Here is a 12,662-nt window from a genome sequence, read left to right on the forward strand (position 1 = left end):
CAAAAGTAAATATAAACAAACCAAAGCAGGCTGTAGTTCACCCCCACAACGCAAACTAATGACCAATTTATGAGTCTGCACTCCAAAATGGTCCACTCAGATCTCATCTACTAGAGTTGGATTTCAATCAGGTCTTGTTGGGCTTGTAGAGCCCAACTCATTTGAGCTCTGACATGGTCAACGAGAACCTCCTCATCCCCAGTGTCCTCACCCTTGTGGGAAGACTACTTCACTCAGCATCAACCCAGTGCTTGATTGAATTCTGCCAATCCTTTAAAAAATAAAATTTATCATAGGCAAACAACAAATGCAGCAGAGCAAAAAGTTTAGCTTGTGCAGGTAGCCCCTCCCTCATTTCCTATCAAGAAACCATGCATTATATCAATACAATTGGCTGCAAACCATATTAAGATACTAAAATATGAAGAATCAACTTTCCCAATCTCAGCTGTAACATTCAATTAAAGCAGATTCTGATCTTGTATTTAAGTACCTTTGCACACAGGTGGATATGTTCCATTGTGCAGGCAAATGACGGTTGCTATGCCAATCAATGAGTAGCCAACATTACATGAATATTGTGCCATCATCCCGTATGTCCACGTGTTCACTACTGAATACTGTAGTATTGATGCATTCCCATTACCAATATAAGGTGGCACGGTGGCTCAGTGGTCAGCACAGCTACCACACAGTGCCAGGGGGTTCTCCTTGATCATGGAATGTTTAATTCCATCCTTGAGTAATTTTCTGTGTAGAGTTTACACATTCTCCCTGTGTCTGTACAGGTTTCTGCCCACAGTCCAAAGATGTGCAGATTAGGTGGATTGCTATGCCAAATTCTCCTCTTCTCTCTTCACTGTCCAAGGCCTCAAACACACCTTTTAGGTGAAGCAGTACTTCTTTGAAATGAGTCTACTGCATTCACTGATCATATTATGGTAATTACATTGTAAGAGTGGAGACTGGATGACCACTTTGTATCCACTGGATATCCACCCCATCCATAAAAATGACTCTGATCTCCCAGTTGCTTCCCATTTTAAGAACCCATGTTGCTTCCATACTAACCTTTCAATCCTGGGCATGCTACAAGCTCCAATGAAGCTCAATGCAAGCTGAACAAACAAGACCTCATTTTTGCTTCGGCAGCTTACATTCTGGGTTCCACAACTTCAGAGTATGACCCGTGTCCTCCACTTATCTCATATCAGCCCAATCATGGCCATGACTTGTAGACTTTGCTCTCAGCAGAGTGGGTCCATTTTTGCCTTTCAAACCTTCATTTACACTTGTTTTACATCGCTATTCTCCTTTACCGCTATTAGCACTGGCATTACCTTTTCGCTCTGGGCACCCTCACAATCTGTTCCCCTCACTCCTCCTCACCCTCTGTCAACAGCATAAAAAACACACATTTTCAGTCCCTTGCAGTTCTGGAAAAAAAGAGTCATACTGGACTCAAAAGATTAACTTTTATTTCCTATCTTCACAGATGCTGCCAGACCTGCTGAGTTTTTTTCAGCATTTTCTATTCTTATTTCATATATGATCACGTATCACTGAAATCATGGACACTGAAACACAATCATGTATCTGTTCCTGCTGACTGTCAGAATTATTCAATATGTAAAATGTTGTTTCTATGTACTTCATCAATATAGTGTCAATTATCCAACTACTGGTGTAAGGATATTGCTTTAAAATACATATTTTGTCCTTTTTTTATGAAGAAAGATTGAGACAAAGGTATAGAGCAGTCTACTTCATGGCAATAAAGTAAACAGCTTGTGAGGCCTAGGGTTTTTCTAAAATTGGAAGAATTGAAGCAGCCTTAATGGATGTGGTCAAGCTCCCACAGAACCAAGGGTTTCTAGTTTAGCTTTCAATAGCTGTTGGATTGTGAAAGCTGCTACATCTCTCTCACTTTGCTACAGCTGAGAGCTTGGATTGTCTTCCTGCTGCTAGAATTGCATGTGAGACTATCTATTTTACTGACTTTGCCTTTGCTGAGGGTGTCAAGAGTGTGGTGCTGGAAAAGCACAGCAGGTCAAGCAACATCCAAGGAGCAGGAGAATTGACGTTTCAGGCATAAACCCTTCATCGGGAATGAGGATGGTGGGCCGGATGGGGGCTGAGAAATAAATCCCCATTTGAACTATAGTGCATGAATAAAGCATGTTTTGCGTCAAGCCTGGTAGTATGACCAATTGAATTGCATGTGGAACACAATGGCACTTGCCTTTAAAATAAGAAAAGGTTAGGGTCTAGGCTATCTCCTTGATATGTTTTGAGGGGGTTTGGTCTGGTCCATAACACTGGTTGCATTGGTTCTTCACATAATTATTCAGTTTCACAATGCACAACAAATTTAGGATTAGGTGATCACCACCCCACTTTCCAAACATCGCCAAGAACTTTGGAAATGGATTGAATATTAAGGGAATGGCAAGTTCTCCTCTCTCTAAAGATTTATGGTTGGGTGCAACCTGTGTGTGTGACCAATGTGTGCAAACTTTATTAATGTGAAGCTATACCCAAGTATTCTCCAATCTCATTTGAATACACCTGAACAAAAAGCAGGTGCAAATTAGTGCAAACAATTGAGGACTCAAAGAAATATTGATCCATCTTTGAAACTTATAATTTCAGTGAGTTCATCAGCAAAGGCAGCATTTGCTGCCCATCTATAATCACCTGTGAACTGAGAGGCTTTCTAGACTTTTTCAGAGTGCAGTTAAAAGTCGGCCATTTTTCTGTGGGTCTGGAATATTGGGTAAGAATGGCAGATTTCTTTTCCTGAAGTACGTTGGTGAACTAGATCAGTGCTCACAACAATCATTACCACATTCCAGCTTTATTAAACAAATTTAAAACTTATCACCTATGCTGGTGGGGTTTGAACCAGCAACCCCAGAGTATTAGCCTAGATTTACTAGCTACTGGCATTACCACTATGCTACCATGGCTGTCAAAATTCTAAACAGCTGCCATCTAATTCAATTCATCCATACTTTCTCTCTTGGACAATTCATTCACTTAGTTCCATTCATTTCATCCTTATCCATCTTCTAGAATTTTTATCTTCATGTGTTTTACTGGCATTGATATGTTGTGCCAAAAGGCCTCCATCTTACAGAGTTCGTTCAATGACTATTTCCCAATTTAAATGATTCAGAGGGAGTGTCGCTCCGAAAGCTAGTGTGCTTCCAATTAAACCTGTTGGACTATAACCTGGTGTTGTGTGATTTTTAACTTCCCAATTTAAAGCTATTAAGAAATAAGCTTCAGCCACTATTTCATGTTGCAACAGCCATTATGCCTCTGAACCTTACCCATCAGGAATAAAACATCAAACACAAGAATACAAATGTTAAATTTGAAATGTTGGGGAACTGGGAGTCAATGCTGTGAGGAAAAAACAGGGCAAAGAGAAAAACTGTAACTTATCCACAATCAAGTGTCAGCCAAACTGACAAAGATGAAGGGCAGAATTAAACCCAAGTGACAGGGTTTCAATCTGCCAGCTGGGGAGTTGGCAAGAGACCCACATTGCCTCCATTATGGAAGGCTCTCCAATAGTAAGTGCCTCAAGTGGCCAACAGCAGGTTCTCCCCAGCTTCAAGGACCTGATCAGGGTCAAAACTTCAGCTTCTCCTACCTGAGAGCTGCCAGCCAGTCAGGGGTTGGCAACTCTTCATTGTGGGCAGAATTAAAAAAAGAGCATCAATACCTGCCGTCACAGCTCAGGATCAGTGAGGGTCTCCAGGTCAGAACTTGTTAAGTGGGATAAGGGTTGTCAGGCGTACTTAATTGGGATGGAGGCAGAAAGGCAGCACGGTCCCCACCTGACACCATCCCACTTCTGATCTATGATGTAGGAAAGGTCACTGATGAAGCAGCTGAAGATGGTTGGGCCTATGACACTATCGCACAGATGTCCTGGAGCTGACTTCCAACAACCACAACCATCTGCCTAGGTGCAGGTATGACTGCAACCAGAAAAGAGTTTGTCCCCTGAAACCTATTGCCTTTAGCTTTGCTAGGGTTCCTTGATGCCATACTCAGTCAAATGTAACCTTGACATTAAAGGCACTCACTCTCACATCGCCACTAAAATTACATTCTTTTGTCCATGTTTGAACCAAGATTATAATGAGGTCAGGAACTGAGTGGTCCTAGCGAAACCCAAATTAGACGATAGTGAGCAGGTTGCTGCTTGATAGCACTGTGGGTGAAACTTTTCGTCACTTTACTGATGATCTAGAATAGACTGACAGGACAGTAATGGTCTGAGCTGGTTTGTACTGCTTTTTGTGTATAGAACATACCTGGGTTACTTTTCACATTGTCAGGTTGATGTTAATGTTGTAACTGGAGTGGAACAGCTTGGCTAGGGAAGCAGCAAGTTCTGGAGCCTAAGTCTTCAATAATATTGCCAGAATGTTGTCAGGGCCCATAGCCATAGCGCCTCCAACTATTTCATGATATCATGTAGAGTGAATCGAATTGGCATCTGTGATATTAGGAATACCTGGAGAAGGCGGAGTTGGATCATTCACAGTACGTCCGGCTGAAGATTGCTGTGGAAGCTTCAGCCTTATCTTTTATATTGATGTGCTGGGCTCTTCCATCATTGAAGAAGGGGATATTTGTGAACCCTCCTTCTGCAGTGAATTGTTTAATTGTCTACCATCACTCAAGACTGGATGTGGCAGGACTACTCTGTTTATCACTTGCTGCTTGATAATTTTACCTGTTTAACACTTCATTTTTAGATCCCCTGGCTCAAAGGTAGTAGTTGAGTGGGACATGTTGAGGGTTATGAGGTTGCAGATTGTGCTGGAGAACAATTCCTCTGCTGTTGATGGCCCACAGCACCTCATGAATGCTCAGTCTTGAGTTGCTAGATCTATCCCATTTAGCACAATGATAGTACCACACAACACAGTGGAGGGTATTCTCAATGTAGATGGGATTTTGTCTCCACAAGGACTGTATAGTGGTTACACTTAATGATACTGTGGACATATGGATTTGCAGCCAGCAGAATGGTCAGGATAAGGTCAAGTATGTTTTTCCCTCTAAAGGGAAAAAGGTATATAAGACTTCAATAAATTGAGAAAGCAGGACAAAACAATTCAAGTTTACATTTCACAGTTTGAACCTATGGATGATGCGAAGAAATTCTTCTTTGTGGAATAATGAACTTCCTATCTAACAGCACTTTAGGAGTTCTTGCACTATAAGTACTGCTGCAGTTCAATAAGTTACAAATCACACAACACCAGGTTGATGAAAGACTTAACAACAATCTAGGTTTGTTCAGTATATCATTTTAATTGTATGATACTGATCTTTTACTATAAATTCTGTGACGTATGATCCTGCCCACTAGTTAGCTGGTGAAGGAGCAGCACTATAAAAGCTAGTACTCCCAAATAAACCTGTTGGACTATAACCTGGTGTTGTGTGATTTTTTTTGTAAAACTTTGTCCACCCCAGTCCAACACCAGCACTTCCACATCACAGTTCAAGGAGGCAGCTCATAACCATCTTCTCCCATTTCTCAATGAATGGTGAATATATCCTAGCCCAGCTAGTGAGGCCCCCATACCATGAACAAATAATAAAAATCAGACTTTCAGGAAGAATACTAGAGTCAAATACCTTGGAATCTTTGAAGAAAGAATCAGTGCAGTAATAAGGAACACTAGAATTTTTTTCTTTCCTCAGATTAGGACAATAAGAAGCTAACAGTAAGCTCACGGAACAGGACATAATCTTTCAATTGGACACATCACAGCCTTCCAGAATCAATGCTGACTTCAACAATTTCAGGTTAGAATTCGTTGTCCTTTATTTACATGGAACATAGTGAATTAGACTGGGGAGTTACAGGTGCAAATTGATGCGATACTGTGGCAATAACAGACCTGACTCAAAAAAGTCAGGATTGGGTTTTAAAGATTCTTGGGTGTTTAGAAAAGGTAGAATGCGTGCTGGAGGAATAGGACAGCAGGGGATTCAAGGACAAAAAGTACAATCTGGCTAGAACTGAGGAACCACAGAAGAATGCAGTTACATTGTCTTGTGCAGTCTACAGAGCATCAATTGGTGTCAAGTATATACAGCAACAAATTTGCAAGAAAAATGTACATGGCAATACCATTATACAGTGAGTATAATTGGGGTCTTTAACTATCTGAATGCAAACTAGGACAGTAGAAGTGTATAGGTGGAGAGGGACAAGCATGCTTAAAGTATGTTCAGGAACATTTCTTACAACAGTTTGAAAACATGCATTATTGGACCAAGTTTTGGAAAATTAGGTGGGCCAGGAAGATCAAGAACAAAGAGAAATAGCAAAGGTTGAGGATAGGTGGAAAATCATAATAGAGAATCAAATACAGATTATGAGAAATGACGAACATGGAAACCCAAATCTCCTAGAGGCATGTTAGTAGCAGGGTGGTACAAACAGTCGAGCCAGTTTGGGACAAAGAATAGGGGATTTACATATGGAAGGAAGTTATGGCTGAGATTTTAAATACTTTGCATCTGTCTTTGTCACAGATAAACACAACATAGGCTACGATGACAGAGGAGGAAACTCTAATCAATTTTGAATCCATATAGTGACAAGAGGGAAGTGATGGATAAACTATCAATACTTTAAGTTGAAAAGGAACCAGATATAGTGCATCTAAGGATATTGAAGGAAGTTAGTGAAAATTGTAGGGGAAAAGCCATCCTCCCCAAGACTCAGGGAAGGTGCCACAGTACTGTAGAATTGGAGCCATTGTCCAAATAAAGGTTCTAATGATAAGCTCAGCAATTAATTAGTCAGCTTACCTTCAATAGTGGGAAGCTTGTAGGAAGTTATTTATGACAAAATTTGTAGTTATAGGGAAAAGGTGAGTTGTTTATAAAGAGCAAGCATAGATTTCTGAATGGGAAATCATGTTCAACTAACTTGCTGCAGTGCTTTGAAGAGGCAGCAGAAAGGGTTGATGTAGATAATGCAATTGATGTATTGCTGCTTATACCACTGAGCACACAAGTAGTCTTATGTTGTGACTTCACCAGGTTGACATCTCATTTGTAAGCATATCCTCTTATTTTTTCATTAAGTGAAGATTAGCCCCCGGCTTGACAATTACTGATAGAATGAGGGATATGCCTAGCCTTGGGGTGGCAAGTTGTGTTTGAACATAATTACACTGCCGCTAATGGCCTGAACACTCATGGATGACCAATTGAGTTACTAGATCTGTTTGAAACCCATCCCATTCGGCATAATGATTGTGTTGTGTGTCACAATGTTGGATATCTTCAATAGGAAGATGGGACTTCACCTCCAAGATTGTATTGTGATCTCTACTGCTGATACTGCCTTGGACAGATGTATCTGCATCAGACAGCTTAGTCAAATGTTTTTCTGACTTGTTGGTTTCTTAGTCACCTGGCACAGCCCAGTCTAGCATAAGTGTCCTTCAAGACTCCACTAGCTTGGCCAGTAATGCTACTGCTGATCCCTCACTGATAGTTACTGAAGATCCTCACCCGAACTACGTTCTGTGCCCTAGTCACATGGAGGAGTACTAATTCATCAGTTGAGGTAGGGGTGTGGTAACCAATGTCAGGTTTCATGCCTATGCTTTACCTGATGCATCAACACTTCATGGGAACAGTACAGCACAGAACAAGCCCTTTTGTTCACCAACACAATGCATTTTGGAACTAAAAACTTCTTGCTTCTACGCAGTCTGTATCCAACCACTCCCTGCCTATTCACATATAGAACATAGAACGTTACAGTGCAGTACAGGGCCTTTGGCCCTCGGTGTTGCACTGACTTGTGAAAATAATCTGATGCCCATCTAATCTACACCTTTCATGATTATCCATATGTATGTCCAATGCCCATTTAAATGCCCTTAACGTCAGCGATTCTACTGCTGTTGCAGGCAGGCCGTTCCACACCCTACTACTGAGTGAAGAAAATAACACTAAAATCTGTCCAAACTCTATCACCCCTCAATGCCTTCACCATCAAAGGAAAAATGCTCTAATTGTCCAGCCTATCGAACCCTCCGATTATATGTCTCAATTAAGTCACCTCTCAACCTTCTTCCCTCCAACAAAAACAGACTCAGTTCCCTCAGCCTTTCCTCAAGGCCTTCCTTCCATACCAGGCAACATCCTAGTAAGTCACCTCTGAATCCTTTCCAAAGCTTCCTCATCCTTCCTATAATGTGGTGACCAGAACTTCATGCAATACTCCAGGTGCAGCCTTACAAGTGTCTTTACAGCTGAGGAATGACCTTGTGGCTCCAAAACTCAATCCCCTGACCAATAAATGCCAACACACCATATGCCTTCTAAACAAGCCTATCAACCTGGGTGGTAACTTTCAGGGATTTAAGCACCTGGACACAGATCTCTCTGTTCATCTACACTGCCAAGAATTTTACCATTAGCCCAGCACTCTGCATTCCTTTTATTTCTTCCGAAGAGACCTATTGCACTTTTCTGCATTAAACTCCATTTGCCACTTCTCAGACCAAGTCTGCATCTTATCTATGTCCCTCTAACCCACATCCTTTGGCACTACCCACAACTCTGCCTACCTTAGTGTCATCCACAATTTTACTAACCCATCCTTCTACGCCCACATCCAGATCATTTATAAAGCAGTGGCCCCAAAATAGATTCTTGCGGCACACCACTGCTAACTGAGCTCCAGGATGAACATTTCCCATCAACCACCACCTTCTGTCTTCTTTCAGCTAGCCATATTCTGATGCAAACCGCTAAATCACCTTCAATCCCGAAACTCTATTTTCTGCAATGTGTGGAACCTTATCAAGTGCCCTACTGAGGTCTATATACACCACAGCGACCACTTTACCTTCTTCCACCTGTTTTGTTACCTTGTCAAAGAACTCAATAAAGGTTAGTGTGACACCTATCCTTCACTATCCCTAATCAAATTATTCCTTTCCAGATGATTATAAATCCTATCTCTTATAACCTTTTCCAACGCCTTACCCACAACCGAAGTAAGGCTCTTTGTAAACCTCAATCACATCTAATCTTGTAGCCGGTATCTCCGTATTCTCACTAACATTGCCCTTTTCCAATGTGAATACTGACTAAAAGTATTCATTAAGCACTTTCCCCATGTCCTCAGATTCCACACATAAAACTTTCCACTACTATCTTTGCCAGGCCCTAATCTTACTCTCGTCATTCTTTTATTCCTGATATACTTATAGAAGGCCTTACAGTTTTCCTTGATCCTATTTGCCAACAACTTCTCATGTCCCCTGCTGGCTCTTCTTTTCTGGCCTCACTTATAACTCTCAAGCCCCCTGAGTCTTCACGCCTTATCCTCACATAAGCCCTCTTCATCCTCTATGTTGAAACTTTATTGCTGGAACAGCACAGCAGGTCAGGCAGCATCCAGGGAACAGGAGATTCGACGTTTCGGGCACAGGCCCTTCTTCAGGAATGAGCAGAGAGTGTTCAGCAGGAGAAGATAAAAGGTAGGGAGGAGGGGCGTTGGAAATGTGATAGGTGGAAAGAGGTCAAGGTGAGGGTGATAGGTCGGAGTAGGATGGAGGCGGAGAGGTCAAGAAGAAGACTGCAGGTCAGGAAGGCGGTGCCGGGCTGGAGGGATCCGGCTGAGACAAGGTGGGGGGAGGGGGGATGAAGAAACTGGTGAAGTCCAAGTTCATCCCCTGCGGTTGGAGGGTTCCAAGTCGGAAGATAAGACGCTCCTCCTCCGACCGTCGGGTTGTTGTGGTTTGGCGGTGGATGAGTCCAATGACCTGCATATCCTCGGTGGAGTGGGAGGGGGAGTTGAAATGCTGTGCTACAGGTTGGATGGGTTGGTTCGTCCGGGTGGCCCAGAGGTGCTCTCTGAATCGCTCCGCAAGTAGGCGGCCTGGCTCCCCAATATAGAGGAGGCCACACCGGCTGCAGCGGATGCAGTAGATGATGTGGGTGGAGGTGCAGGTGAATCTGTGGCGGATATGGAAGTTTCCTTTGGGGCCTTGGAGAGAAGTGAGGGGGGAGGTGTGGGCGCAAGTGTTGCACCTCCTGCGGTTGCAAGGGAAGGTGCCGGGAGTGGAGGTTGGGTCGGTGGGGGGTGTGGATCTGACAAGGGAGTCGCGGAGGGAGTGGTCTCTATGGAAAGCTGATAGGGGAGGGGAGGGAAATATATCCTTGGTGCTGGGGTCTGTTTGGAGGTGGCGGAAGTGACGGCGGATGATGCGCTGTACATGGAGATTGGTGGGGTGGTAGGTGAGGACCAGTGGGGTTCTGTCCTGGTGGCGGTTGGGGGGGCGGGGCTCAAGGGCGGAGGAGCGGGAAGTGGAGGAGATGCGGTGGAGGGCACCGTCGACCACGTCGGGGGGGAAATTGCGGTCCTTGAAGAAGGAGGCCATCTGTGTTGTACGTATTTTGAACTGGTCCTCCTGGGAGCAGATGCGGCGGAGACGAAGGAATTGGGAGAATGGGATGGCGTTTTTACAGGGGGCAGGATGGGAGGAGGTGTAGTCCAGGTAGCTGTGGGAGTCGGTTGGTTTGTAGTAGATGTCCGTGTTGATTCGGTCGCCTGAGATAGAAACAGAAAGGTCTAGGAAGGGGAGGGAGGAGTCCGAGACTGTCCAGGTGAATTTGAGGTCGGGGTGGAAGGTGTTAGTGTAGTGGATGAACTGTTCAACCTCCTCGTGGGAGCACGAGGTAGCGCCGATACAGTCATCAATGTAGCGAAGGAAAAGATGGGGGGTGGGGCCAGTGTAGTTGCGGAAGATGGATTGTTCCACATACCCTACGAAGAGGCAGGCATAGCTGGGGCCCATGCGGGTGCCCATGGCTACTCCTTTTGTTTGGAGAAAGTGGGAGGATTGGAAAGAAAAGTTGTTCAGGGTGAGGACCAGTTCGGTCAGTCGAAGGAGGGTGTCGGTGGAAGGGTACTGGGTGGTACGGCGGGAAAGAAAGAAGCGGAGTGCTTTGAGTCCTTCGTGATGGGGGATGGAGGTGTACAGGGACTGGATGTCCATGGTGAAGATGAGGCGTTGGGGACCGGGGAAGCGGAAATCCTGGAGGAGGTGGAGGGCGTGGGTGGTGTCACGAACGTAGGTGGGGAGTTCTTGGACTAATGGGGACAGGACCGTGTCGAGGTATGCCGAGATGAGTTCGGTTGGGCAGGAGCAGGCTGAGACGACGGGCCGTCCGGGGCAGTCAGGTTTGTGGATTTTGGGCAGGAGGTAGAAACGGGCGGTGCGGGGTTGTGGGACTATGAGGTTGGAGGCGGTGGATGGGAGGTCCCCTGAGGTGATGAGGTTATGGATGGTCTGGGAGATGATGGTTTGGTGGTGGGGGGTGGGGTCATGGTCAAGGGGACGGTAGGAGGTATCTGCGAGCTGGCGTTTGGCCTCAGCGGTGTAAAGGTCAGTGCGCCAAACTACTACTGCGCCTCCCTTGTCAGCTGGTTTGATGGTGAGGTTGGGGTTGGAACGGAGGGAGTGGAGGGCTGCGCGTTCCGAGGGTGAGAGGTTGGAGTGGGTGGGAGGGGTGGGGGAGTTCAGGTAGCGGTTAATATCGCGGCGGCAGTTTGCTATGAAGAGGTCGAGGGCAGGTAGGAGGCCAGCACGGGGTGTCCAGGTGGACGGGGTGTGTTGGAGGTGGGAGAAGGGGTCGTCAGAGGGTCTTCATCCTCTAGACAAGAGCTTCAACTTCTTTAGCAAACCATGGCTCCTTCTCTGTACAACTACCTCCCTGCCTCATAGGTATATATTTATCAAGGACCCGCAGTGGCTGGTCCTTGCATAAGGTCCACATTTCAAGTGTGTCCATCCCCTGCAGTTTCCTTCCCCATTTTATATATTCTATATCTTGCCTAATCGCATCATAATTGCCTTTCCCCCAATAATAACTCATTCCCTGCGGCATATACCTATCCCTGCCCATTGCTATTGTAAACATAACCGAATTACAGCCATTATCACCACAGTGCTCACCTACCTCCAAATCTAACACCTGGTTGGGTTCATTCCCCAGTACCAAATCCAATATGGCATTTCCCCTTGTTGACCTGTCTACATACTGTGTCAGAAAACCTTCCTGCACACATTGAACAAAACCGATCCATCTAAACTACTTGAACTATAGTATTCCCAGTCAATATTGAGAAAGTTAAAGTCCCCCATAACAACTACCCTGTCACTCTCACTGCTATAGAGAATCATCTTTGCTATCCTTTCCTCTACATCCCTGGAACAATTTGGAGGCCTACAGAAAACTTCCAACACAGAGTAGCCTCTCTTTTCCTGTTTCTAACCTCAACCCATACTATCTCAGTGGATGAGTCCTCAAACGTTCTTTCAGCTGCTATAACACTATCCTTGATTAACAATGCCACCATCCCTCCACCCCCCTCCGACAATCCTTTACCATCATTTCTGTTCTTGCAGAAACATCTAAATCTCAGAATTTGCAACAACCATTCCAGTCCCACCTCTAGTCTCTGAAATGGTCGCAACAGCAAAATCCCAGGTACCAACTCATGCTGCAAGTTCACCTACTTTATTCCGGATGCTCCAGGCATTGAAGTACACACATTTCAAACCAACACCCCGATTGCTGGTGCC

The sequence above is a fragment of the Chiloscyllium plagiosum genome, unplaced genomic scaffold (genome assembly GCF_037043375.1).
Source record: "Chiloscyllium plagiosum isolate Xiang-an unplaced genomic scaffold, Cpla_swu_hap1 HiC_scaffold_26, whole genome shotgun sequence".
NCBI classification, from domain to species: domain Eukaryota; kingdom Metazoa; phylum Chordata; class Chondrichthyes; order Orectolobiformes; family Hemiscylliidae; genus Chiloscyllium; species Chiloscyllium plagiosum.